Below are 12359 nucleotides of genomic sequence, written 5' to 3' on the forward strand. Positions count from 1 at the left end.
GAATCAATCCATCCATGGGGAGCCAAGTATAAATCCATCCAAGGGGAGCCAAGAATCAATCCATCCATGGGGAGTTAAGAATCAATCCACCCATGGGGAGCCAAGAATCCATCCATCCACGGGGAGCCAAGAATCAATCCATCCATGGGGAGCCAAGAATCAATCCACCCAAGGGGAGCCAAGAATCAATCCATCCATGGGGAGCCAAGAATCAATCCATCCATGGGGAGCCAAGAATAAATCCATCCAAGGGGAGCCAAGAATTAATCCATCCACAGGGAGCCATGAATCAATCCATCCACAGGGAGCCAAGAATCAATCCATCCAAGGAGAGCCAAGAATCAATCCACCCATGGGGAGCAAAGAATCAATCCACCCAAAGGGAGCCAAGAATCAATCCACCCATGGTGAGCCAAGAATCAATCCATCCATGGGGAGCCATGAATCAATCCATCCACGGAGAGCCAAGAATAAATCCATCCATGGGGAGCCAAGAAAACTCCAGAAGAAATCCAGAAGGATAGACTGAATGACAAACAAGGTGATTCCAATATACCACCAACTAGTTAAATGGGGTATAAAATTCTCGAATTTAAATTACACTTACAAAAATATTGCCATGGTGATATCTTTTGTTTCATTAGAAAATGTAATTCCTGTGTTACATTTGTTAAGCAGAATGGCTTCTAATTTCCACAGAACGAAGTATATTAATATTATGCTAAAACAAAATCAGAAATAGTTAACATCAATATTGATGAAGTTGTCACTGGCTCTTAAGGGTGTCAAATATAATACCTATTAAAGACTAGAGTATATTGTTTACCTTTGTATTCTACATCTAATTGACACTTCACTGAATATTTACCCAAGTTAATGTCAATACTTGGCTATAAATGGATGGAAAAATACAAGCATTTAACTAAATTGGTTCTTTTATTTGAGGATTGAATTGCAAATAAGACACACAAAGATAGCGTTTAACGTTTTATCTAATTGTAATTTTTTTTATCCTCCAACAAAGGACAGTAAAATGAGCAAGCGACAGCTTGAGATGGTTTGGTTGTGTGTAGGACCTAGGACTGTTACACTATATTTAAATTAGTGTTGAATTTATCAATTCACCTTTAAGAAAAAGAGCAATAGAGAAGAACTCAATGTTCAGCAAAAATAAAAATTTTGATTTTCATTGGTTTAAAGTGTGAATTTTTATTCCTTTTATTAAGTTTAACCTTAAAACATTCATGATTTCCAAAGCTACAGGAATTAAATTTAATTAAACTTCATGAAAATCAATTTTGCAGCATGTCTCACAATCTTTTATGTCCTTTTTCAAACCTTGTTATTATCTCCCTTGAGAACTGGGAATTTGAAAGTATGTAAAAATCTAAATAAAGAAATATCGTATTTTCAATTTATTCTACAATAGAACTATGTTGAACCAGAAATTAAATTATATCTTAATGCATAATTACTTAATTTCATTGTCCTATGTTTTCCAAGAGACAGTTACATTGATCAAGATTATGAAATAAATTTCATAATTTTTACCAACAACAAGAAAATCTATACACTAACCTTTTCAAGCAGCTTTCCAAATTAGCAGCTATTTATACCCCAACCAATAACAACATACTCCAATATTCTGTTAAAATACAGAAAAAAATATGTCAGTATTGAGGAATTATATGGAAATGGGACAAGAATCTCTGGCGTAGATCTGGATTATGTGATTAAAATGGCACCAATCAATATTGACTGTTGAATGCTCAGGTTTCTGCTGGGATTTTCCATCTCTGGTACGTAAAATCTGATTTACTCCGAGATTCCTCACATTTTCAGTCAATGTACAGAATAAGATTAGCTCCAAATGCAATTCGTTTTCCATTTAAGGAGAGTTGGTTGTTTTTTGCCGATGTTTCAGCAGGAAGTAGTTCTATTCCTGTTAATCTAATAGCTCAATTTTTTGTGAAATTCTCCTACATAATGAAGAAGATTCCTCAATACATTGATTTATGCATTAAAATACTGTTTTAAGCTAGATATTTCAAAATTTAATCTTCTGAAAAATCCTTTGCTATTTTCCTATTTTTCAGCTAATGTAGCTCAAAAGTGATTAAAATAAATACTCCACTGCCACTAAAAAAAAAAATACTCCACTGCAACCAAAATAAATACTCCACGGCAACCAAAGAAATTGAAGTTTTTATGAATGAGCTAAGCTGACAATTCAGGCAACTAAGTTACACACATAAATGGGTGCATGACATTTGAAAACAAAATTCCTAGCATTAAAATTTTCAAAGTATAATTATGAAAAATTTTAACAAACCCTTACTTCCCTAATGCATTCAAAGTTGAACCCTTCAACAAAAGAAATTCAGTTTCTAACACAGCACCCCTGACTTTCATCAATGTGTAAATTACCCACATAGTAATTTGTCCACAACAAGTGAGCACTGGACATCAAAAATTTATTGATCAGAACAACTAGGCTCTGATATTTGACAAGTAACCACTAAGTAGGAGAACAAAGACATAACTGAACATACATAATGGTGAAGGACATTGTATATGTTGATCCAAATGTTGACCAGTGTGGTTAAGAAAGGACTTGATACATGTTGATCAAGTAGCTGAGAAGTGAAGATAAACATTGGAACAATGATGAACAGCATAGAATTTTAAAGTGAACTTTAAAATATGGAGTTATGTAATGGAAAAACTTGGTTAAGCAAACAGGAACAGAGTCAGATTATGCAATAAATATTTGTCAAACAAGCAAACATGAACCCAACAGCTTTGTGTTTAAAGAGCACCAAGGTGGCTTATATCATACCAAGGTTGTTTATATGGTATGTTTGTTGTTATCAATTATCCTTTAAAAATTACCATTTGGTTAAGCTATTGTCTAACCTTTCATCTTCTGGAATAAATGAAGTCTTTATAGTTTTTATTTGTGATCCATCGAAATTACTTATTTTGGTCTTTTTTTATCATCTTGCAATGATTTAACTCTCTGATTAGCTGGTATTCTTTGAGCAAACCAGGTTATTTTGAATAATCCGGCTTGGTAATATTACATCATTAACGGCAATTAGTCTGAACACTGTGATTCAAAAAATCCAAAATGAAATAATGTTGTGATTACAAATCAGTTATCAAAATCTCGACAGTCATACATTAGAAATTAAATCATATGGAAAGTTTCTAATTTTGAACAAGTTATACTTATAACCTGTTTAAAAAAAATTATAGACATTCTTTTAATATCTTATTGCATGAAAGTTTTGTGAGGTTCGGAGAAATGTAGCTAAAACTTGTTACCAAAATGTAGTCCTAAAAAAGATATTTCAATATCTAGAAAACTTAGTTATACAAGAATAAAAGATTCCCGAATTATAATTTTTTCCTTCTTTAAGAAAAAAAAAAGTAAATGTAATTAAGCATCCATGAAAATCACCTGCTTAATAGGATATTTGTGCAACCTTAAGTTGACATGAATTAAAATGGAAACCTATCTCAATGTAATGAACAGATGAGAATAATCTCAGAGTTTAGAAATCTAAAAACATGTGTACCAGTAATTGAGGTCAGGGTGTTTTTGATGGAGATGATCTGTAGAATAGCTCTAACTATGTGTGACAAATAGATTACACCTCCAACCTCCTAAATATTAGTGTAAATATTGGATTTTTAAAAAAAAATTAAATTTAATGACTCTAAATATTACTTTGATTAAAACTTAATGAAATGTAAATAAGACCAAGGTTATGGTATGGGTATTCAATCCCTAAGGACAGAGGTCAACTGCCTTTAGCAATGAGGGTAAGTAGGAACCAAAATATAATATACATTCTATTATATGCCCATCAAAACATATAGCAAATCAAAAGAAAAACTTAAAGGCATAATTCTAAACCATAGTACAGTCATATTGAATCAGGTTAGGTCACTATGGTCACTTGCATGACATATAATTTAACTACAACAAATACTGAAAGGTAGACAACTCTTTACCATTAATGTTACTGTCAAAATTTTTCTTTGTTTTCAGCATTTTTTTCTCATGAAATAATTGTGTGCTCTAGATAAATCTTATAACAATTGCATCTTGTAAATTTTTACTACGATCCTAAATGCTACACCACTTAGACAAAAGGGTGTTACTTAAATAGTACTTCACACTCATACAAAGTATTTCACTTAAGTATTGCCCATAAATCAGTACACGTAATTATAATTCTATGAGAAAAACATACATATCATAGCCAAAACATGGACACTCTCAAGGGCTAACCTGTCAACAACTTCTGGGAACAAGTAATAAAAATTGTACATGAAGAAGATTCTCATTTTTAAAACAATAATCTAATTACTTTTCTTGCTATATTCCTAAACATTGGATCAGTTATTAAATTTATTTGTTACAGAGCTGACATATGATATACTTGGAGTTTAAAAATGGAAATTTGATCTAACATTCAGTTTTCAAACAGCAAAATAACAAAAAGATATTCCATGCACACATGCACACACACAAACCCATTTATTGTTTTCGATTCCCAATTCAATTTTCAGACTGATACACTAATTTACAATATTATGCAACATTTCTAAGACAAAGTCATACAATTTATACAATTAATTTCAAGGTACAAAATCTACAAACCATGGAGGAGAAATAAATATTTACTATTCGGTGCGAGAAATATCAATCTACTAACCGTGGAAGAGAAATATATATCTACTAACTGTGGATGAGAAATATAAATCCAACACAAATATTCTCAAAATTCTACAGTATGAAATTTTAAGTACCTCTCCACTCAAGTATGAAGAGAGTTTCCGACCAAACCATACACCATGTGGCTGGGACCCACAATTAGAAATTTCCTTTTTGATTAAATGTTTACAAAAACTTGAATGAACTGCTCAAGAAAATTGTACGTCCTCGCACGCCCACTTATACACTGTTACGATTTTACATAAAATGAGAAAAATCTTTAATTACATTGCCTATTGAGGAAATCTGAAAACCACCTCAAAAGGAGCGAAACTTTAATGATGTTTGTTTCATCGGCGATGAGTATTGATACAATGAACACACAAAGACAATCTACTGTAGGTTATTAACATTAAATGTTAAAAATATGAAAATCAATATAAAAAAAATTTTTAATTTCTTTGAAGATTAACATAAATTTCCAATAAAAAATGCAGGTGGCTTCTAAGAGAAAGTAAAAATCAATCAAAATTTAATTAACACAATTGATACTAACATTACCAAACTGCTGTTGGGGAGCTTCATGTGCTGTGTCAAATCATGACTTCAACAACAGATGTTAACCTGTATCTACATAAGCTTGCACAATGTTATTGACAAAGCTACTGTTTATTTCACAACATTTTCTCATTAAATTTGTAACATTTTAGAAACAGTGTTTAATCATAAATGTTGCAGTTGACTTCTGTTCATTACAAGTCCTATGACTGAAGCTGTGCTCATTCTGGCATACAATGCCATGACATTGCATGTTTTATAAATTTTATATCATATTCAATTTTGATCTTGCCTATAAATTTATTCAATAACTACTTGACATCGATTGTTATACAAAATCACAGGAAAATATCAGCCTTTCAATGTTTACACCACAGAACTTAATGAATTATTTATTATTAAGTTTTGTTATGGATATCTTATTGTGCAACCTTCGCATGTAAAAAATATATACAGGGATATTGACAGTTCCTTGAATGAAGGAAATGTTCCATGCTTAGTCTTTTGTTATCACTTTTAATCTATCAAACAAGGGGAAATAACTCTATAACATAACTTACAATCACTCCAAGTATTATATTATCAGGTCAAACCATTTTGTGTATCAGTACACTTTTCCTCATTTTTTTTCTGAATCAAGAAAGAAGTAAGATGCACTGTTAACAGTTTCCAACACATGGTCTGTTGCTTATTAAAAAGGGGATGAAATGAAGGAAAATAAAAGGTATGAGATGAGACTTTCCATGGGTCTGAAATGTTGTCTAGCCCAGGATTTCTGGTTGGGGGATGTACTTAGAATTAATGGCTGAGAAAAGCTATGCATGGGGAGGTAGAAGTTGTGAAAATATGATTTTATCCCATAAAATCAAATTTTGTCTATAAGTTTTCAAGCCTTATTCAAGTCCACTAATCCTAATGTTAGACCCTGCTGTTGAAAGCACAGTACAAGTGTATTAAAGACACATTATCTCATTTAAACCACCTTCAACTATCTCTATATCTGAATAAAAAAAAACATCAAAGAAACATTATCTGATGCCATCTTTAAATATTAGATGTGAACTTTACATAACCTTGTAATGAATATCACCCTACATAATTATATCAATTTCTTTAATGATGGTAAACAGAGGAAACAATTATCTTTAGGGAGACAGCACTCATAGAAATGCCCATGTTCCAAAAGCGTACAATTATCTCATAAAGGAAATTAAATTCATGAAAAGAAATGTATACTTTTTGAGAAAATAAATTAATACTTGAAACAAAGAAATTAACAAGTTTGGGTCCTTTTGAAAATACTCTAAAACTAGTACAAAACATTTTTTTTTCAAGAAATTGAAAATAGACAGAAGATTTAATTATTTTGAAGTACACTTCCTATATTGTTTAATATACAATCAATATTTCTAGAAAAAAATAGGAATCTTGTCTCAATAAAAATTAACAATTCACAGATGTAATTTTCAACAGTTAAAAAGGAAGTAGAATTTGAAATTGATAAATATTGATATTTTCATCATATCAATTCCATGACTACAGAAAGAGGCATTTTACCCAGAGAGCTCACTAGTGAATATATTTAAATCAAAATGGGCCAATACTTTCCTTCAGGTAGAGCTGTTTCTATCACTTAAATTGACATGAAAGCGAAATCATACAATATTTTGATTCTGACATATGAGTATATTTGCTACAGATTCTGATTGCAACTTGAGATCCTGGCATGAAACTCATTTCAAGGTCCAAGTAATTTCAAATCAATAAACTTGAAATCAGATTGAAAACTGAACCAGTATTTCCTTCTGGTTTGACAATTTTTTTCTATTGATTCATTTTAAAGTCATTAGTTGATGTCCCCAACCTCTCTGTCACATAAAACTCCATTTAAAGCAGTTAGAACGTTTTCCGATTGAAATAAAAATGTTCAACAGAAAAAATGTTGGAATTATATTAGGAAGGGAGCATAAAAATTACATTAGAGGAAATTTATTTTGATTAAAGCCGAAAGATCGGGAGACAGCACAATCAAAGATATCTAACAAATCTAAACCTTAAAATTCACGGAAGAAAAAAAAGAAATAATGTCATTTCTTAATAAAAAGAAGATGATAAATCAAACTCAGCCCGCAGCTCAATAAATTAATTTTTCTATCAAATTTTGCAATTCCCAAAATGGAATTTCAGTGTGTTGAGCAAGGAGACAAACAAAGCCACATGTCAAACGAGTTTGTCTCGGAGTAATAAGATGGGAATAGACAATCACATTATCTTTATAACCAGAAGTCAGAGAAGTTTGTAAAGGCATAACATGATATAAAAGATCAGTCATGTATATTTAATATGTTAAAAATGAAAAGTGCCTTTATTAGTATGAAGTGCATCTGGGTTCAGTTTCAATTTGCCATTTTCCTCAAATTCTGGAGTTTTCCTTTAAATTTAAATTTTCAATTAAGTTGATTGAGATGAAGAAAAATATAAGGAAATCCTCATTTTGTGATTTTTAATAAAATCCAGGGCAGTTTCTTTAAAATCTTAGTTCTTAATTATTAGCTGAATAATTTTTAATGTAAATTCCTAATAGAAAAGGGTACATGACAGTCTACTAAAAGAATATTGTCTGAATGGTCAATATGTAAGTGAATTCTAAATGTGTTGTATGTAGGTATATACTCCCCACTTGTACAGGGAATTGATACTTGACAGCAACCAAAAGCACTTACAACACATGCCCCATCTATATAGAGTCACATTCAAAATTTGAAATCAAATTGAGTTGGAGCTCATACTTTTATGACAAAACTTAATGGATGGACTAATTGAGATAGGATCGATAGATTGACAATATTATACCAATATACCACCCAGGGTATAATTTGATTGCTGATTGCCTGTATGGAAATCATCTATGGCAAAATGCAACAATTGCATGTGAAGTATCTAAGTCAATTTCACTTGTTTAATGTCTACCAATACTATATACAAATATTCCATTTTGAATTAAATAATACATTTAAATAAAAAAAATTATAAGGAAATTTAAATTACAGGGTAAATAATATGTCATTACCACTTCAAAGGAAAGTAAGTATATTATTAATTCTTTAACTGACCTCTTATTATCTTTAAAAATAAACCCAGATAAGAAAGGCTATGATCAGTACTATTATGTATTGAATAGAGCTGATGTTATCATCATTATTATGAAGTTAATGAATTTATATACCCTTAAGGCAATAACAAGCTGATCTTAGATACCCTTACAGGAATAACAAGCTGATCTTAGATAACACCTACAGACCTTTGCTTAAAGAGTAATCAAGGGAACCAAGGTTATAGCGGTAATCAAAAGAATGTAATCCAGGGACAAAGACCAGACATGGAAAACAGACACACACAACAAAGAACACAAAGCAACTAAAATCATACATACAAAGTAACAAAAGTAAATGAGCAACTCAGACTCCACTTAAAACTGGGAGTATGGACCAGGTGCACCGGTAGGGTAAGCATCCTCTGCTTTTCTAGAAACACCCGCCGAGTTGCTCATAAAAAGAACAAATCATCAGATGAAAGCATTCTTGTCTATATGAGATCTAAGAGCCTAATTAATAAGGCAAATAACATCACAAATGAGTCCTTGATATTATCAGTGAGTTACAAACCAATAAGCAAGAGTCCTTTTCAAGGTAACTGTGGAACCATTATTTTTTTTTTGTGACAATGGACTGGGCACATAACAAATATTTGGCCCTGTGCAGGTCCGGGTGTTAAAAGAATAGGCCTGCAGCAGTGCTAAGCTTATTGTAAAAGGCAACTAAATAGTGCTCCAAACCCTAGACGGGGGCTAGGCGCTCTGCCCACAGAGCAACTGGGATGTGTGCCCCAGGTGGTGGAATGGGATACCCCTGGCGTGTTACATGCTGGGGTTGTCAGGCTATAATACGGAAAACCTGACCGCAAACCATAGTGGTGCACCGTGTTGGGAAAGATGCCATGTTCCTCGCACGTTAAAGAACCCTACTGTGGTATTCTCCCGGAGAAGGAACCATAAGGCTCTGCCACAGGAGGCTAAATTGCCCGACCCTACCCACCTCTCCCTATTTCCAGTGGCAATCAAAATTTGTCGACCCCATTGTCCTTGTGTCCCATCCCTTTTTCATTTCATCATCATTTCATGTTCATTTTATCATTAAATTTCATGTTCATCGTCTGAATATAGCTAAAATATTGCTGCTCAGACGTTAAACCCCAACAAACAAACAAACAAACAAACAAACAAACAAACAAACAAATATTTGTTTGTTTGTTTACTGACATCAGACAGAGCGTAATTACACAGACTCTATTGGTTCATATCAAAGAAATAACTTTCTTGAGCAAGTAAGACAAGAACTATGTTAGACAAGTAAGACAAAAACTATGTTGTTAGACAAGTAAGACAAAAACTATATTAGACAAGTAAGACAAAATCTATGTTGTTAGACAAGTAAGACAAAAACTATGTTAGACAAGTAAGACAAGAACTATGTTGTTAGATAAGTAAGACAAAAAACTATGTTAGACAAGTAAGACAAAAACTATGTTGTTAGACAAGTAAGACAAAAACTATGTTAGACAAGTAAGACAAGAACTATGTTGTTAGACAAGTAAGACAAAAACTATGTTAGACAAGTAAGACAAGAACTATGTTGTTAGACAAGTAAGACAAAAACTATGTTAGACAAGTAAGACAAGAACTATGTTGTTAGACAAGTAAGACAAAAACTATGTTGTTAGACAAGTAAGACAAAAACTATGTTAGACAAGTAAGACAAAAACTATGTTAGAACAAATATAATTTTCAACAATGATTACTGAACAAGAAATACATTACCATACTGCCAGGATCTATCTTCATTATTTTTCAAAATGTATAGAAAATTTAAAACTAAAGGAACAGGGACTTTTGATCTGTAAACAAACTCCAACAAATTCCTAACCATGAGAATGGCTGAGTACTTTTAAAGTTTTAACCTTTACTATCTCCTGATCTAAGATGAGCATTAAAACATATTACAGTCCTAAATTCTTCTGACAAATTACAATAAAACACCAGAAGAAAGAAAAAATTCAATTTACCTTTTGATATAGACACTATAATCCTTTGTAATAATAAATTTACCTTCAATATCTACAGGTAAAAAAAAATGTTAGTCATAAAATGATGTCTTATCTACGATATAAACAGTCGATAAATGTCTTCTGGTATGTCACCTCAGTTTATCCCACCTGGACCACGCTATAATACCAGGGATTTCCGACTGATTATGTTCCCAATACTATAATCACACTGTTCTCTTTAAATTAAGCAATCATAAGGTCTCAGAGTGATAAAAGTACACCATCAAATACATCTAACTGATTAGCATCGTAAACATGGAAGGTAAAGGCTACTAATTTTATGGTTAAGATGACAGGGATAACTTTAGAAATAAAACATTTAGGTAATTTGAAAAAAGGTGTCTAAATTTTAAAAAAATCTTGTCAATAGAAAGGCAAGTACCGGTAAAAGCTGTCAGTGATCAATTTTTCTGCTGAATTAACAAGTATGAAATAATAAGTCTTGCACGTACATGTATGTAATGATCAAAAGTTAACACTGATCTTTAGTGGTGAACTACATTGGTGTATGCAGAGTATAAATTTAGTACAAAAACAAACTACGAACCTTATTTAAAAGAAAATGAACTGTCAATTAATTCAAAAGATCTTGTAGAAAATTTAATAACGCAAAAACATAAAGAGTATCGATATACATTTTAACTAAATTTTATAGGTTGTAATTGTTTTTTTTTGCCTCATTTGAAAAGAAGATACACATGAAGTACAGAAAAAGCCAGTGCAACATAAACAAAAATTAACTTGTGCAAAATCCCCCCCCCCAATAAAATATAAATTTATTCTCTCCTGTGAAACAAATTCAATAGGGTATGGCACATTAATAAAAAAAATTAATAATATCGACCTCATCAGTCAAGATCATGCATTTGCATGTCTTTAGAATAATAAGATGCACAGCTGCACCCTGCCTTTATAAATTTGGTATCTTCCTGAAACATTCAGGCAGGAACAGTTTTGACAATGAACCATAAAAGACATACACTTTACTGCCTCAGACTTCATATGTCTCAAACTCACTGGATGAAACTGAAATGTCCTGAATGGAGATTGTCACAAATAGTATATGCAAATGAAAAGATAAGTATTATTTTCAATACACTGCCTGATTCTTAAGTGTGGTCATAAGTTGATAACTGCTGCCTCTGAAGACTTAGACAAGTGTGAAAGTAGTTCCAAAATACCAGTGTTAAAGTGTGAATAACTCTTTTTATCACCCTGAGATTTAGAAATTAAATATCTTTGTGTCCATTTAATATCAATGTCAAATGTACATAACCTCTAACCTTTGAAAGGATTCAATTTCTAGTAACCCAGTGACTTCCTTTAACAGAAGATTTACAGCCAAATTAAACTCCAATTTCATCATTATCAAATTTGTACAATTATTGAAGTGGTTTTCATTTTTCCATTAAGGATAGTTGAATGCTGCAGTTTTGGTTCTATTTTAAAGTATTGTATTAAATCATGCATGCGACAGCTGTTTTGAATAGACAATAACAGTAAATTCAGAGTCGTCACCAACATAGCAGCTATTATTATAATTGCATGCTTAAACTAATGAAAATTTTGAAGTAATGCTTTTGTGCAATAAATAAAGTAATATCTGATATTGAACATTATGAGGCTTGAAGAAGAGAAGCTAACAGAAAGAGTGACTTCATGATAGTCACCATATTTAACTATGGATAAATGAAGTCATATCAGATTTCCTATATCCTAAAATAACCCTGATTTCACAAACAACTTTCTTTATTTCAAACCAGCTTTTGTAAGTATATAATAGATAAAGTTGTTCTAGTAGATAAAGTACTGTAATCATGCAGCATTCTGGTATAAAAGGACCTCTAAGGAGCAAAGGTTGTTCTAGCAGATAAAGTACTGTAATCATGCACCATTCTGGTAAAAAAGGACC

At 31.8% G+C, this 12359-nt stretch overlaps 1 protein-coding gene across 14 annotated transcripts in view; it reads right to left on the reverse strand.

The window, feature by feature from the left end:
- The window catches only part of LOC148604142 (teneurin-m-like), a 166848-nt gene that overhangs the window by 105244 nt on the left and 49245 nt on the right, over nucleotides 1-12359 (reverse strand). For 12 of the 14 annotated variants that reach the window (XM_088549863.1, XM_088549879.1, XM_088549873.1 and 9 more), the window contains one exon: nucleotides 1579-1645. The gene's annotated coding sequence lies outside the window, so the exon portion shown is untranslated. Of the gene's footprint in view, nucleotides 1-1578; nucleotides 1646-4727; nucleotides 4803-12359 lie in introns of those variants that run through there. The other 2 variants (XM_088549874.1, XM_088549864.1) reach the window with 2 other exon arrangements.

Source organism: Perna viridis, chromosome 10 (genome assembly GCF_037379345.1).
Source record: "Perna viridis isolate PV_CMFRI_1.1 ecotype Kerala chromosome 10, ASM3737934v1, whole genome shotgun sequence".
In the NCBI taxonomy this organism is placed as follows: domain Eukaryota; kingdom Metazoa; phylum Mollusca; class Bivalvia; order Mytilida; family Mytilidae; genus Perna; species Perna viridis.